Genomic DNA, 23,672 nt, shown 5'->3' on the forward strand with positions numbered 1-23,672 from the left:
TAATTTTGATGGTATTTCATATTAGATGCTTAATTTTGATGGTATTTCATATTAGATGCTTAATTTTGATGGTATTTCATATTCTTACTTGAGAGGAGGGGGGGAAAAAAAGAAGGCTCTCTCCTTCCCCACGCAGCTCTGCCAATTTAGCTGAGGAAGTTTCTCTCCACCACTTTCAGTTATGAGCAGGTAGTGCATAAAAGTACCATTCTGAAGCAGCGTTGAGGCAGCAGGATTTCCTGCAGGGACTCCATCGGCACTAAACCTAACGTGGCTCCCTTTAATGGCCTTGTTTTCTTTCATCTCTGCTGCTGCAGAAACGGGCACAATTTTCCTGACAGGCAGTTGAAACGAGCAGGTAAATCAATTCAGCTCTCTGGTGCCTTTCCTTATCACCTCCCTTTACTTCCTTCCCATTCTCTCCAGCGCTGTTGGTATTCATGTACTTTTTTTTATTACCTCCAGAAGCGTGAGTCAGGATTTATTTTTTAATCAAAAGCCCTCCTCCATCTGCCGGAGCTCTTCAGGCCATTTCTGTGCTTTTCTAACACCGAAAGGAGGGGGGGGAATAAAAATAAGCGTCGGGTGTTGCTCTTCGTGAACTTCCAGGCCGACCTTTTGGTGGGGGGCTGCAGCTCCAGGGGAGAGCAGTGGGAGGCCCGAACGTTTCGTCTTTAGCATCACAGACTGTTTAAAAAGCCAAAGTGGGGCACGTTTGGAAAACGCGGCCCCCGCGCCGGGTCCGCCCGCTCCGTCGTGGCGCTGCTCCGCGTGGCCGCCAGGCGGCGCCATAACGCCGGGGACCGCCGCCGTGCGGGAGCGCCGGGCCGGCGCGGCGCGGGGAAGGAAGCGGCGGTTCCCCGCAGCGCGGGGCACGGCTCGGCCCCGGGGATAAAGCCATCCGCCGAGCGGGGCAGCGCGGAGCCGGCGGGCGAGGAGCTGCCCCGCACCCGGCCCCACCTGCGCCGGGGATTATGCCAGCGGAGAGCGGGCACGTCGGCGGGCAGCGGCTCGGTGGAGGCGGCGGCGGCGGGAGCCGGGAGCAGCCGGTGCGTGGGGGAGAGGCGGGGCGGAACGGCGCGGGCCCGGGGCGATGCGGGAATCTCCCGGGGCCTCGGCCGGCCCGGGGGCCGCGGGGTGAAAGTTTCCCCGAGCGGAGCGGTCCGCGATGGGAGCGGCGCGTCCTCCGCTCCGCCGTCGCAGCGCTGCGCCTGGGCGATCCCGCACCGCAGTACCGCCGCGCTGCCCGGGGCCGAGTGCGGGGCGCCGCGCCCCCCCCTGCCGGGACCGCCCTTCGCTCCCAGCACCCGCGAGGGCGCGCCCGGCCGCTCTGAGCGCCGTTACCGCCGCGTCCCCGTCGCTCGGGCCGGGATTGACCTCGATTTCGTTTTCGCGGCGCCGTGGGGGGAGCGGTCCGGGCGCGGCGATCTCCGCCCCGCCCCGGGGACAGCGCGGAGGAACCGCCCGGAGCGCCGCGCGGAGCAGCGCCTGCGGGGTACGGCTGGGGGAGACCCGCCGGGGTCGTTTCGGGCCTCGGCGCCGCGGGCAGAGAGCGGCCGAGCCCTGAGAGCTGCTGCACCGGGAGAGAGAGCGGCTGCGGGACGGCTGCCCGGCGCGCCCGTGTCCCGCACAGCCGCCGGGCTGAGCCCCGCTCCTCCATCCCCGCTCCTCCGTCCCCAGGGGCCCGGCTCTCTCCTGGCTCGGTGCCCTCCCGGCCCTGCATGGTTTTGCTTCGCGTCGCCGCGGCTCAGGTGAAGCTGATGTAGATGGTGCGAAAGGGACAAAAGCTTCTCGTTTCGTTCGCAACCGCTCTGAAGAGAGAACTTGCATCTCCTGCGTGGCCCGGAGCAGCAAGGTGGGTGGTGGTTCTGGGATCCCGCGACGCGGTGCTGAGAAATGCCTCCGCTCTTTGGAGGCATCGTTTGCAGCCGCTCTGCGCAGCGGTAACGATGAACCTCTGCAGGTGTCAGAGCTCAGGCGGGCAGGCTTTGGTGGCACACGCGGTCTGCAGGGCTCTCCCTGCCCTGCCCCTCTGCCGTCTTTCTGCTCTTGCTGCCTCTTCACGGCGCGGTGCGTTGGGAGGACTGACGGTGCTGCTGAGTTCAGCTCCAGCCCTGGATCAAATCCCCGTGCTGTGAGCAGCAGGCCGGCTGCTGGTGGATGGCCCTTCCTGACCCCGTGCCCCAGCTGCCGCTGGCTCGGGCAGGTACCCGGCACCGTCACCCGCACACCGCCTTCGGGTCACACAAAACGAGGCGTGACCCAGCGGGAAAGCTCGCAGGCGTGTCCCAGCTTGCTGTTTATGGGAGGAATGCTGAGTCCCTGCGGCGTGCTCTGTTTTGTGGCCTCCGTGAGTGGGAAACGAAGGAAATGAGCGGGGCCTGAAGCGGAGCTCGCTGCGCTCCGGATGGAGCGGGCTGCTGGTAAGCTCTTGGACTGCATCCATCATATTTAAGTTTCTGTCACCAACTTTTAATTAAAAGCATGGTTGATACCACTTTAATGAATGCACGGATGTTAGCCATCTCCATGCATAAAAATGCGTTTTAATTCCCTTACTATTCCCTTTATGGCCCTTAGATGCTTTTGTTACCATTTAAACAGCATACAGTAGCAGCTGTTTATCTTCTTAATATAACTTTTTCTTGCATCTGCGTTCAGGAAGCAGTAATGGTTTGAGTAAACAATTCTCCGGTATCCTGTAGCAATATTTTGTAAGCAACTTGGCAGGAGGGTCATAAATGATGTCTGAATGGTGAAGTCCGAGGCCGTGCTGATGGCAGCTGGACATAACTCTGCTCTGGTCATTGTCTGTTACATGTGCAGAGATGAAGTCCTCAGTGTGGGACTTCTGTTTCCCCAGAGCTGCTCCCAGAACGATGAAATGCTGAAATGCCCCTTGTGTGAGTGGTGTATTTGCCTGTTGTGCATCTAACAGCCCGAGCGTTTGTTGTGATTTACCAGCTGCCACGTGGGAGTTTGATCCAACTTCTCATCTTAGTTGACAGCAACCGCTTTGCGAAGCTCTTGTCCTGGTTGTTATTACTGTTACTGAAGGAAATACTCAAAGCTTACAACTGACAGCAGTGCTAAGGGGGCTTTGAATTTAGGTGAACCGTCTCGATTCAAGATGTGTTACTGATCCTGCAGGTAGACCAAACAGAGCAAGGTAATGTGAAGAAGATGCCTCCATTTAGTCCAAACCTGCACTGATCTCCCCCTGCACCTGAGCAGGAGTCTTGGCAGCCCAACTGGAAGGCTTCAGAACACGGCCCATAGGGCTGATCCTTCCTCCCGAGCACAGCTTGACTTGTGCCATCCTTGCACGTTCACGGTGCTGATCCATTCCAGGCCCAGCACGACCTGTTGGGAAATGTTCTTTGTGGCTCAGTCTTTATGTTTTTCTCTAGGCTCTTTCTATGAGATGTGACCCTCTCCAGGGAGAGGGGAGGTTTGAACAGCTCTTCCTCTCTCACCTTTATTTTAATTTTCCTAGAAGGAAAAAGCAATGTGAGGAAAACATGGCTTTCTCAGTAGCCAGTTTCAAATCTAACTCTGACATTGGCTGATACAGATATGCAGTTTGTTAATATTTCTGTTCAGCCCCGAATGAGCGAGATAAGTCTGAATTTAATTTTGAGCCTGAAAGCGTTGTATAAACGAAAATATCCCAAAGTGCTCAGCGTGAGTGCAAATGGAGTAATTAACGAGTGGGAGGGAGGGGATAAATAAAACACTTTTATTTTTAACTTTTGTTTCCTGGATGCTGGAGGAAATCCAAGTGCCACAGCGTTGTGCTGGGCCCGAGGGGTGTGCGCTCAGCTGCGTGCTGGGGCTGTGCTGTGCCGATGCAGTGCTGCTCCTGGTGAGGGGCAGGGCAGTGAGTGGGGTGGGTTTGGACTGCTGGCACTCGCGTGAGGACAGCCGAGCACGGGCTGCGAATTGGAGCATATGAGCTGGCTTAACCCGTGGAGCAGTGACCCGCAAAGGCGTTTCTCGTCTGCGAGCACCAATTCGGAAGGTGGGAATGCGTAATCGCGTCAGCACGCCGAGTGCTCTGCAGTATCAGTGTTTCAGGGTGAGGCCTCGTTATCTCCTGCTCTGGTAAAGTTTGATGTTTGCACGACTGTTAACCTGGCAGCGTGGCGGGGCCGTGATTCCATTATGTGCTTTAGGCGCCCGCCTGCTTTAGGACACTCCACCCGGGGTCTTCGAGCAGGGCTGGGGGAGCTCTGCGTGGTGCTCCTGGCGGGGTTGGCTGCACGGCTTGGAGCTTCCAGAGCCCCCTGGGCCAGGGCTTGGCGGGCAGCACAGGGCTGAGGGAGCACACTGGTGCTGAGGGCTGGGCTGGGCGGAAGGAGGACGGTCCTTTTGTGCTAATGTGCACACCAGAAGTCCGCACGGTGGGTATGACTTGTGACTGCAGTTCCTTTCTAGGTCGTAGTGTGACTTAGCTAACCCCCTCCTAAAGGTAGAAGCACTGCAGAATCTTCTCTGTGTGGGTGGTTTACCCACTTTCATGCTATATATATATATTTTTTTTTAAGAAGAAAATAGGCGTTTTATATTTACCATATCAGTCGAAATCGAAATCTAAATATTTACATCTTTTTTTTTTTTCTGGACCCGAGGTGGGGAAGCAATGGTAGGCGTCCCCAAGCTGCTCAGTCACCCTCTTCCCCTCGTGGGTCGGTTCGGGTGCGTGGCAGAGGGATGGAGCTCCTGCTTCTCCTTCGTGTGCTGCCCCAGTGGGACCTTCCCACCTCGACACACCAAGAGCCAAACACATGTCATCTCTGGCAGCACAGTTAGCAGCAAGCTGGGAACGTGGAGGGGGAGTTCAGGACACGGCTGTGTAAATAACAGAGAGATTTTGTGAAAAATAGCAGGAGGGGGAGAATGGCACTGACACCACGTGTCCTCTATCTGCTGGAGGGCTACAGAACTGTTTTTAATGCTGTCTTTTGCTTACGTTCAATTCCTATAAATAGGCTTTTCAATAAGGCACATTCATCTCATGCACTATTGCTGTCACGGGGAAGCGTGTATTCGGGCAAGCCTACTTGAAGTGTTAACCTTTGTAGTGCAGCTGTGTTGCTCCAGCTTCCCAGTTCCAATCTCACTCTGCTGAGGAGAGCAGCAGTGTTTGCTTCACCAGGGCTGTGCACCTTGGGATCCCCACGTGATGCTCTGCTTGGAGATATCAGTATTGGAAATGATGGGGGGAAGACTGGGTGGTGAAACCTCCCGGTGATAGCATCCTACAAAGTGGCTTCTCGCAGCAGTAAGGATTTATGCAGTGCTGTAAGAACTCCTCCCTGTGTTTCATAGGAGCTTTTCCTCCTGTGCCTTCAGTGGAGCTCGTCAGGTCAAGTGCCAGAGCTGCTGCATCACATCTGCACAGCATCTGGGCTGCGTGGGCAGGGGGGGATGTGTGAGCAGAGCCTTCTGTCCTGCTCCTTTGTGCCACTGCCCCCATGAGAAGGAGAGAGGGGCAGGACACAGAGCTGCACCCCAGGGGCAGGTGAGTCAGTGTGCTTTGCTCTGCTCTCTCCCACATAGTCCGTGTTTTCGTTTGTTGGCAGAATTTGTATTTCACTCCTTTCTAGCACCGTAGAATGGAATAGACATAAAAATGTTTTATCTTTAACAACATGACCAAAATCATCAGCTAAGCTGTTTGGAGAGACTATTTCTATTCCAGCTTTAAAGGCAGGAGTGTCGTTTGTCTTTACATCCCCCATTCTTCCTAAATGAAGCATATGGCACCAGCGGCTCCGAGAGGCACCTTCTGATAATGAGGCTCGGGGCCATCCAAAAAAAGCCTTGAAATCAGCTCAGCCACCGTTTGTGAAGCAGCTCGTTGGGATTCCTGGCAGGTACGCTGCGGAGGCCTCCTGCAGCAGAGTCCTAGGTTGTTCCTGCCTGCTTTATTTAACTTGCCATCCAACTTTGGAGGAGATGCAGATGAGGGAGGCTGCGTCCCCACAGCCCATTCAGCGGCAGCTGGTCCGAGCTGCCCTCCTGCCTTGCCTCCCCCGAGCAGTTAGTGAAGGCAGAACAAACACAGGCACGCAGCGCGGAGCCCAGGGGATGGCACTGCAGCTATCAGAAGGTACTCCATGTGGAGGGGGAAAAAACAGCCCTTATGGGTTGCTTCATCTGGAGGCAGGCAGAGAGCAATGAGTGAGTGACACGTCTCCATTCGACTCATCTGCTGTCAGAACGGTGACACCCTTGAGTCACATTTAATGCGAGACCTTGTGGCTGGATTGGCACATGGCTCTGGTGGCAGTGGAGCAGGTGTCTGCTGGTTGCTTTTTTTTTGTCCTTGGTAAGAGAATCCCCTTCCCTCCTTGACATGCAGTTAAATTGATTATCACTATCCCTAATGCCGCATCTTAAAAATGACAGGAGAACGTGGTTCAGGTGGGATGCTGGATGCGAGCTCTGGAGATGTTCAGATAACAATTTAAAACCCTGGAAAAAAAAAATAAAAACGAGAGTGCCCAGTAGCCAGATGGTTGGAAAAGAGCTCCCCGCGATCAATGAGGCAATATGTAAATATTTTCAATCATTACCACAGTACTGCTGTGTTGACATTGAAATTCAAAGTGCTATTCCATGGGGCTCCTCATTGATCAGCAGATGAGCTCTCATAAAACGGAGGATAAAAGCACGATGCTGAGAATTATTATGGATTGTGGGCTTCATTGACAAGGACAGCCTTCCATCAAGGTCTGCAGAATGGATTTTGAACCCTCTTGAAGCGTGTTACTGATGCGGTTTCTTTTCTGGCTGTCAAGTATGGATTAAGTGGTATATTATTTCTTGAGCTGTTTTATTTAAGGTGAAATGCTGCATAGGCGATGGACTTTGCTTGGTTAACTACCACGTTGATAAGGGAAGTAATAGAAATGAGATTGGTTGAATTAAAATATATTTTTTTGGGGGGGAAGGTCCTCCTGAAAGCAGGCTGTAGAGGTTTGAATCTGGCTGAGTCGCTTAGAAACGTTTTACAGGGGTGGTAGCATTCTTGTGTATTAAACATGCAGTGCCTTCAGCATAAATAAGTGCTGAACCCACCAGGAGAGGCCTTTTCTCCTCCTTTGCTTCTGTACCCACTGATGGAAGTGGCCTCCTTGCAGTGAGCCCCAGACCCAGTGCTCCTCAGGGAGCAGAGGTGCTCCGGAGGTTCAGGTGCTGTAGCATCAGGCAGGGCCAGATTTATCCAGGTGCCTTCCTGAGCCGATCCGATTTTCTCGTTAACTGCTCTGTTTATCTTGTGTTCATTAATTCCCTCTGCTGCCTGGCACATCCTGGAGCCTTTTCAATTGATTGCAGAGCTATTCAGGGTTCTGATATTATTTCTCTCTGGTTCGTTGCTTTTTAGTTGCTCATTTATATCCCCTTATTGTTTTAGGGCGAGCAACTGTTGTGGGAATGGAAAACACCTTCCCTGAGGATGGAGGACTTGTGTGACTACCTGGAGGCTGAAGCTGATGCCTACAGACCAGGGCACGAGTGTGTGACTGCAGCTGAGACTTGTCAGGGCTGAGTACTTAGTGCAGTGTGCTGAGCTGAAACATCTGTGGTGCTTGCTAGGAACAATTTTGAGCCTGGGTGTTTCCTAGGACGGGACCTGGTGTGCATGTGGATGCATCTGGGTTATGTAGGGCTCTGCTCTTGGGTGCAGGGCTACTGTGTGCTGCTTTGTGGCTGTCACCATGGTGCGTGCTCAGGGTGCAGCTAGGTGGGAGCTCTGCCTGTCCTGCCGGTGGGAAGTGCCTTAATGGGGGCTGTAAATGCCCTCCTGGGAGGGAGGGCTGATAGCTGAAGTGCAGCACCTGCTAATGACCCATTATAAAAGTGCTCCTCTGGGAATTCTTGCATTAACTCAGAATTTATAATTGTTTTTGTTGGGTTGATTTGTCCTGGTGGTTTGCTTTGGACAAACGTTCCCCCAGGTTTCAGCAATGCAGTTACAGAACTAGCAGTGGTAACTGTGTGTTTGATTACCACTTACCATAAAACATACTTGAAGGGTTAGTTATTATTACTCTGAAACAGATTTAATTTTTATTTTGATACTTAGGATTGGAACACAATACTGAAGTTTAAATTTAGAACTGATAAGCTGTTCTGAGAGCTATCAATAAAAGCAACCGTGGCATCAATGAGACCTCTGCAGACTGCAGTGATGTGCTGAGCTGGGCACACAGCAAAGGTGAATTGTGTGGTACTGCAGCAAACAGGTTGTATAAACGTGTCAGTGTCCTGGGCTGTGTTCATTACCTGCTGCTTACCACACAGAAAATGCTGGTCTTTACATTTTTCCGATGGGAGTACTTTCAGTTTCTGTTGCTCATAAAAGCAGCAGCCTTTAATTGCTTTTGATTTCAGTCTGACTAGCAAGCAGATAGAGACCCATCATATTTGGAATAATCATTTCAGACTTGCTGTCGCTGACGATAAGAAAGTTTGTCATCTTTCTCCAGTCAACAAAAAAGGAAAACCCAGCCCTGATACCTGAAGCAGGTAGAAAGATGGCTCTCCTCAGAGACTGAAGAGGCTTCGTGTCTACCTTGCATGGTGATATCAGTACATAAAACCTTTGAGGTCCCCCCATGATGGCTCAGCTGAACGTTGACGCTTTCTCTGAGCCCTCGAGTCCCTGCCTGGCGAGAGGAGATGGAGCTCTGTGCTCACTCCATTTCCAAGGGTTTATGTATCTGAGTGTGATTCACATTCCTTTGCCTAGCACAGCCAGCGTCTGCATCTACCTTGTGAAAAGAAACGTGGAATGGACATCTGTTGGGCTGAGCCCATCATAGCCCAGCACACATCTGAGCAAGCCTTGCTATTCTTCGTGTTACACAATGCTTTGCTTCAGAACTGACAGGTCCTGGCTGTATCGTGGCTGGCTCTGAGGTGGGCTCAGCCACCTGATGTCCAGCTGTTGTGATGGTCTTTCACCCAGGCTGGTGAAGCAGAAGTGGCACTTGGGCTCCATGCAACTGGCTCAGCTGTGAATCAGCAAATGACGTTAATAAGCATTTGTGAACTAAATATATTTTTAAGCTGCCTGGCTGCTTGCTCTTGGCAAGATCTTGGAGATTAATGGTCCTGAAACGTTACCGAGGCTTGCTGTTCCTCCAGGATGCATCAGCCTGTGCAAGAAGGGACAAGAATAAAGAGCAATCACACTTGTTTTCTTCCAGTCCTTAAAATTTTTTGGTGAGGCCTCTATCTGTTCACTGAAGCAGGGTATCCCAGCTGGAAGTATCCGATCTTTTCACTTCGGTGCAGGAAACAGCATAGATGGGAGCTCTGTTGCTGTTTTCCTGTGAGCCTTTGGCTGCAGGCGCTGCTCAGTGGCCGCATCGGCCACCCCCTGAAATAAAGGCCAAGGGATTAAAGAGACTGAAGGAACCTGGGTATCCTTGGGAGGAGCTCAGGGAGGGGAGCACAGGTGTGGCCTGAAATGCTCACCAGGTGCTGCAGAAGCATCCTTCCAAGTGTTTCTGGTGCCCTTCTGCAGGTGGCAAGGGGCTCGAGGGGGGCCGAGGGCAGCTCTGCTCCTGCAGCGTGCCATGCTGCTGTCCCCGGGGCTCTTTGGAAGGAGGTGCTGGGTTTTTGGTTGGTTTTTTTTGCTATTTTATTTTATTTTATTTTTTAAATTCATTTTGGTGTGGAACGAGGTCTGCAGCAGTTTCTCCTTCATGGCAATCCTTCAGCACTGTATTTAAAAGGGAAATGCTTTAGGGGGAAGCTGTTCTGTCACACAGCGAGAGCACATGAGAGCGGTCAGTGTGATGCGTGTGTGTGTTTTTCTTCTCTCCGTTTTTTTCCCTTTTTCCTTTTTTTTTTTTTAAATTTCCATGAGTTAGAGATGGTGATGACTCATGGCTCGGGATGTGCTTTAAATCCCTGAGGTGCTCACTGCCGCCTACCATCACGTATTGGATTTCTGACATACCAGAGGGATGTCTGCAGAGAAACTCTGATGTGCAATTATAAAACGGCGTCGCTGTTTGCATAGGAGCCATTAGCATGGTGTAACTGTGAAAATAATGCAGCTTTATTCTTGCAGTTGATTTCCCACGGGCGAGGCAGTTAAGCAGCTGTGCTTTATCGTTTCCTAGGTTGTTGACACATGTGGACCAACAGTGACATCCTTCTTCAGCAATGCTGTCTTTACTCCCTCCCGCATTCAGAAGCATCTAGAGAGATTTCTTGCCGAAGGTAGGTTCTGGCAGTTCAGCTGCATGGCTGTTCTCTTCCTTCTGTACTAGAAAAAAGCATGTAGATGTTACTAGGGAGAACGGTGATGAGTTTGATGGAGACTAGCATGCTGCTGATGAGAGAAGGGATCAAGCTTAGCTTGGGATCCCCTGCAACAGACTCAGGGGAAAGGTGAATGGAGTGGAGTCACAAAGAGTGGCCTATGGGTTGCCTTAGAGAAGGGCTTTGCAGGCACAGGACGTGGTTGGCTTACGTTGCATAGGTGTGGATTGGCAGCAGAGCTCTTCATAAAGAAAGCTCACGCTCCACACCTTTTTCTGCTCGGTCAGTGTTCTTCTATTTGAAAGAATTCAAATAAATCAAAAGGGGAAATGGTTGTACAGGATGTGCAGTTAACATATGTTTTGTTTAAATCTTCCGTTGGTCTCACCCCTTCCCCCCCACAGAAAAATGTGTTTGGACCAAAATAAACAAGTCTGCACATTCTGGTACTGCCGTGACATTGCTGTTGGTTTCTACCTTATTTTCTTATCAGAACTTCTAACTTACTTAACGTTTTAGAGAATATTGAGGCACAAAACTTCCACAGCAAAGTGTATAGATGGGAACGGAGCACCCTGTGGGTTTTTTAACAAGCAAATCTTAAGAGATTTTGTGACTTTTATGTACCCTTGTGCTCTAGCTTGTGGAGTGTGGCTTGTGGGTTTGCTGAGTGCTTTTCCAGCTCCACTGAATTTCTTCTGTTCTAGAAATATGTCTCTGTGCACACAGTTACTGGCTAAACTGGAATTTTTCAGTAGATGGAATGGCAGCCTTTACCTGCATGGGTAGGTTTGCATCTTTTTTGTTTTTCTCCAGCATATTCCTTGCCTCTGATTTTTTCTTTTTTCCCCCAGTCGAGAGGGGTGTTTTTAACTCTTAGATCCACCAAATGTTTCACTGTGTGTTGACATGGTGATACAGCAATTTTACTTTTTTTTTCTTCTTTTTTTGCTGTTTGATGCTGAAACTCAGAATTGCTGCCTTTTGGTTTAAGAGCAAATGGACTGCTGCAAAGACCAGAGAAAGAGTACATGAGTTTGGGGATGAACTCTTTGTGTGTGAGACTGAAATGTATTTTCAGTTCCTCTGGACTTGTGCTCAACTTGCAGTAGTTATACTGAAACCACAGTGACACCAGCTTTGTATCGACGTGCAATGCCAGAAGCCCTTGAAAACTAAGGGTTATTTGACTACCTTAATTATCTCTTGTCAGCAGATTGACTCCTGATGAATTAATTGCCATTCCCTGTGCCGATTCCCTTTCTGAAGCCTCTCTTCAGCATCAGCAGAGCCCAGAGCCAGCTCAGGCAGTCTGCTTGCTGTGCTGCAGCCTGTCCCTTGGTGGGACACCCAGATTTCTCTGAAGAGCCCAGCAGCTTCTCTTGAATTGGTGCTGCTGTAAGAATTTGTGCTCCTGTGCTGAGGGAGAACGTTATGTCTCAAAAGCTGCATCTCTCTTTTGCCATAGATCACTCCAGGTCCCCTCGCTTCCCTGTGTGTTCTTATGAAGGAGAGGGAGTTTGTCTGAGTGGTAGCAGCAGAGAAGCGTTGTCCTTAGCCATGTTTAGGGTTTCCTTTTTTGAGGCTGTGGGACTGCTCTTTTTGCTTGCCTGAAGGACTTGGCACTCCTCAAGGCTGACATTCCTCTCTGCAAGAGGTGCCTGAGTGGTTATTAAGAGCCTGAGCAGGTGAGGGGAAACTGCCTTGGTATTGTGTTTGCAGCAGAATGAATCCATGCAGCTTGCGTCACTGGAGAGCAAGTAATGTCCCTGGATTGGCAGGTAAGGAACATAGGGAGAAAAATGGCTTTTAAACCTTGTCAGGGAATGCAGCACTCACGAAAACAAAGAGCTGAATAACAATGTCCAGAACACAGGGAAGTGCTGTAGGCACTGAGTAATTTCCTCCTGTGTCCTATCAGCATCCCTGTGCAGCCCTGAGGTTTTGCAGCACGACCTCTGAACCAAGGAAGAATAAGGAGAGGAGGGTCTTCTGAAAGTTGTACCTGGATTTACTCCATGGGATTATTTTGAAATCTAGGAAGGTGTCCTGAATCCCTGGCACAAGCAGAAAGCAGAGCAGGCAACGGGGGTTGCATATGTAAGTGCCTGTGATGCTCGAGCTCGACTGTGGGATCGCAGCAAGAAGTCAGCTTGTGGGAGCAGTGTGGCAGGGGGAGGTGGGTGATGCTGGTGCAGATAAGGAGGTACCTGCTGCCCTGTCCCTCAGCATCCTTGCTTCTGGCTGTCCAGGGACACTCTGCTGCCTCTGAGTTCTGCTCTGCAGCTGCAGGTGCTGGGTTGGAGCGAGTGATCACCTCTCTTTAAGAAGAAGCAGAGACTGAGGTTGGGCAGGAGGCTGATGTATCTGTAGTGTGTTGGGGGAAGTCTGACCTCTGTAAACCATCGATGTACTGTCAAGTGGAAGCCCAGGTTAGCATTGCATTTGGCTCCTGATGTGCTCCTAGCACTCCCTGCCTTGCTGGCAGCACCTGCCTGCAGGACACTGCTCTAACTCTCGGATGTGTTTCTGCCCCTGTTGCATAAGGTGATAAACTTTCCACTTCTAGAGCCTTGTGTCCTTCTACGTGGACACAAACTAGGGCTGAATTTTACTTTTTCTGGGCTTATCAGGGGACTTGCTCCACAACCCTGATGTGAGAATAGTACCTATTGTAAATAGTATAAAGGAAACCGAATTCAGCGCCGTCTGTTGTCGTGTTGGATCCTTCACTGTGCAAAGCACTGTGCAGTGAGTCAGATCGAGGTGATAACACTTCAGAGAGGTGGGTGATGGTTGCTGTTGCACCAGCAAGAAGGGCAGCCCTGCTAGGCAACATGACAGCACAACTGTGGTGTTCCCACACCTGCATGTAACGGCATAGCACTTGTTACGGGGCCAGGCAGTTTGATGTTAGGAAATTGCTGGTGTGTGGATGGATGGGTTTTTCTCTTGGTCATTTTCTTCCTTTTTATAATAGAAACACTAGACAACCAGTGGAGGAACTGTTTGGACATACGTATTTAAGTGGGAGGAAAGAGCTGTGACTCTAACCACAAACTGACGGTTTCCTGCTGCAAGTAACTTTCTATAGATCTAAACCTCACTCGTTGCGTCTGTGCAGCTGTTTAAATAGCTGTGGAAGAGTCTACTGCTTCAAGGCTGCTTATTTTGACAATCTCTGTTGTAGCTGTTTGAGGATGGTGGCATGAAGAGAAATCATTACAGATCTAATAAAAATTCAGGACTGTTGAAGTCCAGAAGGCTTCTGTAGCTCTTGATCTTGTAAAATGTAGAAGTCGAGAAGCAAAGCCATTAAACATGTGGCAGATTGATTTTTGTAATTACATTTGCATGTGTAGAGCTTTCTTTGTTTCTGGAGAGATGGGATGTAATTGCATGAACCTACCTGTGTGACTGAGACCTCTTCACCCAGCACTGCATGCTTCTGATTCTCCTTCCCCTCCCCATCCTGCTTCCCTGTGATGTGTTAAATATCACAGCTGCAAAAATGAGAGCGTGTTTCTCCCTGCCCTCCCCATTCCAGCTGGAGAGCTTGGACAGATCCTTCCCTTGTGGTTTGTGATACTGTAAATAAAGGCTTGGGAGGTCACACGTTTTCCATCTCAAGTTATTTTGATTCCAGTGCTGGAATGGGTTGGGGGGGGGGAGGGGTGGAAAGAAAGAAATAAACAAAAAAACCCAAACTGATCTGGTTTATGGCAAGAAAAACAGCTTGGAAATACTAATTAAAAAACAATTGGGGGGGGGAAAGAAGACTTAGTCTTTGACTAAAGCTGAGAGTTGGAGAATTACAGTCAGAGATTTCTCAGGAACGCACTATTAAGATTTGACAGAGCAGCTATCTACAAAGCGAAGGCTCTGAACGCCGCGCTCCTGTGATCTGGTGCTGTTCCTGAGGGTTTCTGAAAAATGATCTTTAAAGACATGTTGATGTGACTGTAAGCACGCTGGTGAGTAATTTCACCTGGCGTTCATAATGAGTGAGCCTCGTTAATACGGTTACTCATGTGCCTAAATGTCACTGAAGTGAGCTTTGAAACGTGGAGCTGAGCTCTGCACGCGGGTCTTGCAGGCTGAGATACATCCCGTGGTTCAGTGCCCCTGAGCTGCCACTTCCAGGACAGGCAGGAGCTGGGGTATGGTTGGTGGGAAGCACACAGTGCAGAGCAGTGGCACAGGTCACGGTCCCGTGCTGGGATGGCTGTTAGTGCTGTTAGTCGTGGCTGATGCCCTGTGTCGGGCAGGCTTCATCTCCTCGGCTGTGGTTCTTTCCATGTTGGTGTTCGAGGCTTTGGTTGCTCACAGAAAACACTGCTCAGGTTTAAACTTCTATTTCACACGTTTGATTTTGGTACTTGCAGCATCCTGTCTTGGATTTACTGAGAAATGAGCTGAGAGCCAGGTCTGGTGGGCTTCGTTACCGACTGGTGCTATGCAACGTGATTCGTGTTGGCTTGCTGGGGGGAAGCAGTTACTGGCAACCATGTCACCTATTTCTGTTGAGTTTTGAAGAGACCTTTTCCTGGCAGAGATTTTTTTTTTTGCTACCTTTTTCAAAACAGGATATATAATATGTGTGTATAATTTGCTGCTACAGCGTCCTCATTTACCTTCATGCTAAGAGGTATTTCTCCTTCCATAAGCTGTTATATTTATACAGAAGAGAAACATTCCCTATCTAGGTGTTAATCTCTGTGCAGATGATCTTTTGCCTGAGTAACTTTTCTTCCTTGGTCTTCCTTTGTGTTTTTTCTTTAACGGGCACGTGACATGTGGACATGAAAAAAAAACCAACACTGGCCCAGTTTCACCCTTGCCATAGCTCATTGACGTCATTAAAGCTACAGCAGGGATGACTTGGCCCAGATTCTTTAAAAATAAGACCTGATGAACAACCCCTCGTGGAAAACCTCTGTAGAGGTTGTCCTGAGCATAGTGTAGAGCAGACGCTATGTAATTCACCGTGACTTCTGATAAAATTCCCATGGGCACTCTCCCTGTGAAATAGGATGGGACCCTTCCTGAGGGGGTGGCAAGACGTGCTCATGGACTTGCTTTTGTGATGTCTTACCAATGGGATGGAAAGGGACCATTGATGAAGCAACTGAAGGGCTCTTAGAGGCAGGTCAGGGTAGAGACGTCGCTTGCCTGGAAGTTTTCAGAGGTGGTTTCTGTCTTTGGGCTTTCCTAACGTGCAAGGGCAGTTCTTGGGGAAAAGCAAATATGGTTGAAATGGTCTGGGGAAAACTGTTGCCCTGAGCAGATTTTCAGGAAGATGGTTTGTGTCAGCTGTTTGTGTCAGCTTTGTCTCCTACAGTTTGTTCTTTGTCCTGGCTGCTGCCCAGTGGTAGCATTGGTCCCATCCCAGTGCTGGCACCCGCAGATCTGCTGTTTCCCTTCCCTGGTGTGTGGGACTCTCCTGGGCTCAGCATCTCAAAGCAGCTCTCTGGTGCAGCTGCTTCTGCAGCCATCCTGCCCTCTTCATCACACAGCGGTGGATATTACAGCGAATGTGCATGAAAGAAGGCAGTACAAACTATGCCAAAATAATAAATTCAAACAGCTGTAATGCTCGGTGCTGTGTAAGCTGAACTGCAGTTTCAGAATTGAAAAAACTGAGAGCAGATAGGAGTTTAATAAGTTCTTGAAAGCAGCGGACTACGTTTCTTTTCACAAAAATAAGTGCAGCGATTCGCGGGTGGCAGTTCTGCAGAGCTCTGCACTAACCTGAAGTCAGTGTTTTGCTCACAGTTATAAATAACTGCAGGAAGAAACAACCTTTGAAGAGCAGTTGTAGCCCCGAAGACATATCTGTAATGGATGAATGCTTGATGGCTGTTTGCAATGCCAATATTTGTTGCCGAGGGCACCTTTAACTTACTCAGCTGAATTTTGTTCTTGGTGTTTAGTATCTGGCCGAGGCAGGTTCTCTTGCAGCTAGTCCACAAAATCAGACAGTTATTTTTCTGATGCCAGGCTCTTCTGGTCCAGTGAATATAACTGCAGGAACATATAGTTCCCAAGAAGGAAAATGCTTACTGTGAGTTTGGTGACAGCTGAAGCTAGCTTGGGAGGGGGGGGAGATGGAGAGAACAGCACATTTGTCTGCTTTAAGGGCCTGTTTGTTTTAAGGGATTTTTAAGTTGGAAAGTTTTTTGCAGACGAAAGCCAGAATAGTGTCAGAGTGACTTTGGCTAGTATAAATAGCGAAGGGAGAATTAGATCTTTAAAATATGTTCAGTTTTCTGATTAGTCCAAAACTCTGCTGGTAAGACGGGGAGGGAAATCTGGGCTTAACCTGATAAATGTCCTTCTAGCTGAGAAAGAGTCAGAAACAAGGAGTACTGAGCTCGTGGGGTCCACGAGTCATGGGGTCGTGGGGTACTGAGCTCGTGATGCTGCCAGCAGGCTTCTAAGGGAGAGGGGGGGAAAGGTGACTGAAAATCCTGCTGCCTCCAGGACCTTTGGAAGCAGATGTTTGATGGTATGCAGATAAGTGATGTTAACTTTTTATTACATAGAATACGCCCTTATTTGAGGAGACAGTTCTGCTTTGAGCATCTTTTTTCTTGTGCTGCTTTCTTCCATTCATTCCCACGCTCCCTTATGTTATTGCCAGTGGACCTGTTTGGGGTGGTATCCTGCCGAGACCCAAAGCACAAGGTGGTGGGTTTGAGCAGAACCTGCCCTGGGACCTGAGGGAGGTGGAGCTGCCATGGCTCCTCTGACCAGACAGTCAGGCAGCATGAATGGGCTTGGATGTAAGACAGCTCCCCGTTAAAGGGTGAGGAGGAGGTGCAAAAGTCCTTAAAGCCTTCTCATCTGGTCCGCAGCAGTTCTTGTTTTGGAAGCAGTCTTTCTTGGGATGAGTCCTAGTGTTGCCTTAGCACTCAGGTGTTTCATTTGGCAAAAAACACGACTTCCAGGAAGGTGTGTAAGTGCCAGCAGCTGTGCTGCACTTGTGCATGCACACACACAAGTGGGAACTGCCCCGAAGTGTCACTTGTAACAGAAGGTGATGGGTTCTGCAGCACACGGGTGCTTGGGCACCGGGCCCTGCAGGCAGGAGGAGCGGTGCAGCAGCAGATGGACTGACAAGCTCTTGTGTCCTTTTTATTTAGGAAGAATGAACGAAACTCAGAATGCAGACCAGGAGCTGTGTGTATCTGAAGCAAACCACCCCAGCAGTCACGTTTGATTAAAAAAAATAAATAAAAGGAGGGGTGGTCTGAAGGCTGTGTTTATTCAGATCAGGAGTGAGCTTGCAGAAAGAGCTCTAGGGAAGGAGAGTGGTCCAGTGCTGGAGGAGAAGTTCCCATTTGTGTGACTGGAATTCTTAACCCGTTTTGGATGATCTGAGTGTTAAGCTCAACAGGCTGACTTCAGCTCATTGCTCACTAGGTGCTTGGCCTGGGTGCTTTAAGCCTCCAGGGTTCAGCTATGTCCTTGAGAGCTGGTGGAGAGTAAGTAAAGATGATGGGAGAGGAACTTTCTGATAGCACTCTGTGCTTCTATGAGAACCGTCTAAGAAAATAACCTTGAAATGAACGTGAGCTATTTCTTTGATCAGTGGTTCTTGTTTGTACACTAATTCTTGTTTATAGCTCGAATGCAATCTACTGATTATAAAGTTATCTTTTTTTTCTAATTTATTTTGGTGAGGATTATGCTCCTAGGTAACTGCTGGAGGTTGATTCTGGCAAAGGCTGCTGAAATGCTGATGGAGCTGTGGCTGCACCAGGTACATTCAGCCTCCTTTGGGAAGTTTGGCTGCTCCCGTGTGACCTCATGGAGGGGTTGGGTCTGTGCTGGTGTGTGTGAGTCCTCCCAGCTCCCTGCCCACGCCGAGCCTGGAAATAGCTCTGCCAAGAGCAAGCAGTGTCACAGCGGGGGTGACTCGCTGGATGCGCCCAGTTCCACTTATCTAAATGAGCTGTGATCTTGAATTTAACATGCTGTTTCATAGCTGAGATAAGAGGCGCATGAATTAGATTATTGCTAAAAAAAAAAATAGAGGGGTGATGTTATAAATACTTCTGTGAGAAGTTTAGCAAAGCTTTAGCCGGTCTTTTTATATTTATGAACAGCAGTGGTCAGAGTACTGTCTTTCCCTTTCTTGTGGATGTAAGTAAGCTAGCTTACATCTTAAGTATTAACAGCACTGCTGCTTTGAATAAAGTGGCTTTATTGCTGCCCAGCCTCCCCTTGCTGGTAACTCTGGAAGCATTGTGCCCATCAGGGCACTGAGGATGTGCTGGAGCTGCAAGCCCTGCGTTGTGGACGGCAGCCTTCCCCTCTCAGAGGAGCAGGATGTGGTAACAACCTTAAGCTGATGTGTTTCTGGCCCCCATATTGCAGCCCAGCACCCAGCCCTGCCCATGTGTTACCCACACTTCTCTGAGCTGGCCCTGGAGCTGCTGGTCACAGCTTCCCCATGTAACAGCAGCTGAGAAGCTCTGGCCAGGGGCTAAGCTACATCGAGCTGCACTTCCAGAGCTTAAGCTGACTGCGGGTCTCTCAAATATAAATCTTCTGTACTAATAAATGAATGCCTGCAGTAGTTACTGTTAGAGCGCGTGGAAGCTCTCAGAAAGAGAAATTTCCCATATGAGCTGTTTGTGCAGTGTCTGCTGGCTGTTGAGGGTGGGCATCGTTAATTGGGCTCTGCCCCCACCATCGGAACAGCGTGCATGCACTGCTGGCACACAGCCCCGTGCTCTTGGCAGGGCACTGGAGGCTGCCAAGCATTCAGAGCCACTTGCATTGCCTTGTGGTACCTGAGTTCATGGTCAGGTTGGGTTCCTGTGTTGGAAAAAAAATCACCTCACAGGATGATTTTTATTTTATTTTTTTCTTGTGCTTGGGTCTTTGAGAGCCATAAGGGTTCCCCTGGTGGTGCAGCTCCTGGGCAGGGCTGGCATTGGGAACCTGGCTGGGCATCTGCTGCTGACTCATTCTCCCTGCAGCTTTTCTCCTAAAAGAAAAATACGTCGTCTGTATGTTACAAGTAGCTCAGTTCTTTCTATAGGGAAATGAGACTTGCTGGAAGTCAATCTCACCTAATCTGAAGCATCACGAACTTAGAAATTAAGATGATCTTAATTATTATGCTTGATAGGTGGGGTGCTGGCTCTTTGAAACTATTTTCAAAAGATAAAGCACAGTCTTCCCCATTTCACATAAACGCCGTATTGCAGCCTGCTCTTGTTAGCTGCTGATTAGAGGGTCCTTTGTGAAGCACTGTCTGTTTCTGACATAATTTAATTAATATGGAACCAGTAAAATTTCAGTGGAAGCAAAGCAGGAGTGAATTTAGTACCAGATAAGCGTGTGTGCTGGGCTGTGAAAGTGAACACAGAACTAATTTCTTAATGGGACCGCTAGAAGAACAAACAAACCTACAGAGCCACAGTTGTATGCCTCAGCTAGAAATATGTTTGTGGATATAATTAAGCTCCAGTTAGTAACGTATTGTCCTCAGCCTTGGCGAAGAACTGGTTTGGGCTGTAGCTGAGTGCCCAGAGCACTTTACTAGATGAGCTTCTTGCTGTGGCCTGCAGCCCTGGTGGCTCTCCCAGGAGCTGCTCTGCCATGGGCAAACTGGGCAGGTGGGGACCTGCCAATGCACGGTGCAAGGAAGGGCAGAGCATGAAGGTGATGTTTGAGGTTTCACTTTTTGCATTGCAAATCCCATTTCCTAAGGAAGCCACTTCCACCGGTGCCTTAAATGATTTATTATCACAGAGCTTTCCTTCGCCCTGGAAAAAAACAAAGGGTGAGCGGTGTGTTTTAAAGCTCCGTGCTGAACGTTAGATGATTAAGTTGTAGTTTCAAAGTGACACACTTGGGCGTATAATTCTCAGGACCATCTTTGGTTTGGGGGATCATAAATGCTGGTTCCAGCTGTAATGAAGTGCTCTGCTGCTTAATATGCTCCCATCGTTGCGTGTGTTTTTTTGTTCAAATATTAAATCACGGTGTCTATGGCTATAATAATGCGGTTGTTTTATGTCTTGGAACAGGGGAGAATAATTTTATTTAGTCGGAATAATGTGATTGTAACGTGCCTCTGGGTTTGGATTAAAGGGGGAGGTGTGCAGGTGGCTGGCAAGACAGCACTGCTCTTCTTGATGCTTTCCTGCAGAAATTCCTCTGCTGTGGAGGGCTGTCCATTTGTTTTTAATGGAACAACTTGTGAGCAAACACTGGGATGTTTATGATGACAGGGAAAGCAGTAGAAAAATACAGGCTATAAAATCCCCCTCGTTAAGGTGTAATTGGCTTGGCAAGGCGCAGAGCTGGGCGCTGGCTGCCGAAGGCTGCCTGTGGGCAAGCAGCTGGCTGCCTCCATGGCCTGGGGAGGCACCGAGAGCCTCTGGTACAAACTGCTTTAAAAAATCAAGTGTTTATTCCCCCCTTTTGAAGGGAAAAGAAGTGTGATGGTTTCTCGAATCAGGATGACTGCACCAATTCAATTGTAATTTGATAAATGAAGTATAAACACCCAGGGAATGACCTCCTGTAAAACAGAGAAGTGCCTGAATCGTTTGTGCTTTAAATCTTGCTCCACATCTCTGTATTTCGTGCTCGTGCTGTTCATTAGAGTGGTCTCCTGTGCCCTGTTGTTTGGGGCTGATAATGGATAGCAAAGTGGTGCTTGCTGAAAAGAAAATTTCTGTGTAAGTAAAGCGCTCTGCCTTCCTTTGCATAAAGTATCTTGCGGATGTGGGGCAGAAACCCTCCTGATTTCTGTTCCTTTGTGTTGGCCCTCAAATGGAGCTGTGCTGTCTGTGTACCCCTGGATGGTTGTTCATTGGGAATTCCCTCCCTCCCTGTGCAAACCCACACTGCAGGGCAGCCTGTGCTTTCCTTCCAGTGAGTCCTGAGGATTTTAGGTGCTCCTGAGAGCTCAAGGGTGTGACCAGCTTACCAGCAAGATAAAGTATTTGCTTTCCTGCTTTGGGGCTAAACATATCTCGATTATGTTTAATGCTTCCAGTTGCCAGCATATCAGCAGGGATTTTGTTTTGCCCTTCAGATGGGCGCAGCAAAATGCCAGCCCTTCTGCAGCTGCCTGCTGAGCTTTGCTGGTCTTCCTCTGAGGGCTGCGTGTAGGAAGCAATAAAACTTTATTGGAGAGTTAGGTCCTTTATTCTTGGTGTACTTTTTATGAGGAATCAGCTTATGCATTCGAAAGGCAGTGGGGAAAAAATGTCAGGCTTTTTCGGGATGGGCTTTGCTTGGGAAAAAACATGTTTGCTGCCTTACCTGCTCTTTGTGCAACCTCAGTGCTGCTGCTGTTGCCTCTTCCCTGTTCCCTAGAGTTCTCCCAGGGAGCTCTGAGCTCTGGGTGGAAACCTAAGTAGTGCTGCTGATGGTTCTGCTGGGTTTCTGCTCTGCCTGAGCTAGAAAGCAGGTTGGCTGCCTGGAGAGATGCTCTGAGCAGGGCACTGGCCAAGAAATCTGGGCTGGCAGCGACACGGTGCTGGCAGGGAGCAGCCTGAGTAGCTAGGAACTGTCAGGAGCTCAGGGAAATGAGAGGAATCTTTATTCCTTTTATTTTTTATTTTTTTCCCCTGGGCTATGCCAAGAGTAGGCGATTCAGGAAGGGAATACCTGGCACAGCGTGATGGCAGCAGAAGCAGCTGCCCCAGCCATGCTTTGCCAGGAGCCTTTGGGCCTGTTATACTTAGTATAAATATAACTAACAAAATAAAACAATTGTTACTATCAATAATGAGGGCTAAAAGCCCTGAGTGCACCTTACGTGTTCAGCATTTGTTCCTTTCCGCTTCTGCAGGCGGTTAATGGAGCATACGCACGATGCCCCATCACAACTTCCTCCCAAGATGAAGGATATATTTGTGTGGTCCAAATTCTTTTGTTCTTCTGTATCCCTGGTGGAGTCACCGATCATATTTGTAGACCAGCTCCTATTGGGAAGTGCCGACTGGAGGGAGGAAATCTGAGTGAAATGCCTTCCTAAGCACTTTCCCTCCTCATTTAAAAAGGTTGTTTGTCCATTTAAAAAGAGCCCATCGGCACCAGGAGGTGGTTTTGTTGCAGCAGTGCCTTTACTGCATGAAAGCCTGTCAGTCTGCTTCTGGATGGTGGCCTCAGGAGCAGCCCCTGGATAACACTGTATGTAGGATTTTTTTTTATTTGTGTGGAGTTCAGTGCAGCTCCTTCCCGAACAGTTTGGTGAAATGCACATCCATGTCTGTATTATGCTTTCCATTTGCAGCAGCCAGTCCTAGTGCTCTCAGCCCAGAATCTCTAGAAGGCTTCTGGATGTGTCCAACCCCCTCCTACAACCTGGGGGGCAAAACCCCAAGAGCAGCTTTGCATGCTGCCCGGCCACATTGCTGCATCTCTCAGAAGTTATTAGGGAAATCTGGTGGTGATTTTTGCATAAGGTACTAAAATTGGAGGAGAACTGTGCTGTGAAGAGCTCTGGTGAGAATCCTGCCTGCAGATGTGCCAGCAGTGAGAAGCACTCAGAGCTCCTCAGTGTGCACGTTCCCCCACCCAGCAGCAACTGGCACCATAATGGGTAAGGTGTGTGTGGGGGGGGGGTTATTGTTCTGCCCTGAGTGCTTGCCTAATAGTAATAACAATTCTGTAAGTAGTAATAATTCTGCCAAGTTTTTTTTCCTGGGGTAGCTGTAAAGAGACAGGGGAGAAGCGTGTGGCAAAAAGAATATGGCAAAGACGAAGAATTGCTGTTAGATCTGAATTTGGTTTAAATTGTCTTACATTTGCTTAAGGAGGTGATGTGTTCTAATATCTCAAGCTGTCGTGTCTGCAGGCTGGCTAATGCAAAATCTCTGGGGGGGAATGCAGTGGTGCTGAGGGTGATGGGTATTTTGCATCTTCCCTATTTTCCTCTCCCTCCAGTTAAAGCACGTTTGGGCTCGAGTGCCCCGAGCTACCCAGGTGCAGAGGATATTATGGATTCTCCATATTGCCAGCCCTCCTTGTCGCTCCATGCAGCACAGCTCATGCCAGAACTCCCCCACCTGCATTTAAACTGCTGGCAGCAGTCACACAGTGTGAGCCCCGCACATGTGTGCTTCCCCTGCAGCTCTGCTGGCAGCAGCACCGTGTGCTCTGTGCTGTAAGGCAGTGGGGCTGGTGTGGGCCGGGGCTGCTGGGATGCTGCATGCACGTGGGTCATGCTCCTGGCAGCCCTCAGAAGCAATGGGATGGAGGAGAGCTGCAGTTCCCTTCTACTTTCCATTGGAGTGGAGAAATGCTGTGTTCTCTCATACACTTCCAGGGCTCCCAGTCTGATTTGTCGAGGCAGAGGCTTGATGCGAGTCCAAATGCACTTGACAGTAGTCTCTCTGCTGTCAAAACCT

The 23,672-nt window shown here is 49.4% G+C and overlaps 1 protein-coding gene across 4 annotated transcripts in view; it reads left to right on the forward strand.

Moving 5' to 3' along the window:
• Positions 1–982: 982 nt before the first annotated feature.
• PITPNM2 (phosphatidylinositol transfer protein membrane associated 2) overlaps positions 983–23,672 on the forward strand; it is a 108,419-nt gene continuing 85,729 nt past the window's right edge. For 2 of the 4 annotated variants that reach the window (XM_065739158.1, XM_065739159.1), the window contains exons 1-2: positions 983–1,049; positions 10,146–10,245. The gene's annotated coding sequence lies outside the window, so the exon portion shown is untranslated. The remainder of the gene's footprint in view (positions 1,050–10,145; positions 10,246–23,672) is intronic. The other 2 variants (XM_065739160.1, XM_065739161.1) reach the window with 1 other exon arrangement.

Source organism: Cyrtonyx montezumae, unplaced genomic scaffold (genome assembly GCF_038088225.1).
Source record: "Cyrtonyx montezumae isolate F1298 unplaced genomic scaffold, pur_monq_1.0 scaffold_23, whole genome shotgun sequence".
Taxonomy (NCBI): Eukaryota; Metazoa; Chordata; class Aves; order Galliformes; family Odontophoridae; genus Cyrtonyx; species Cyrtonyx montezumae.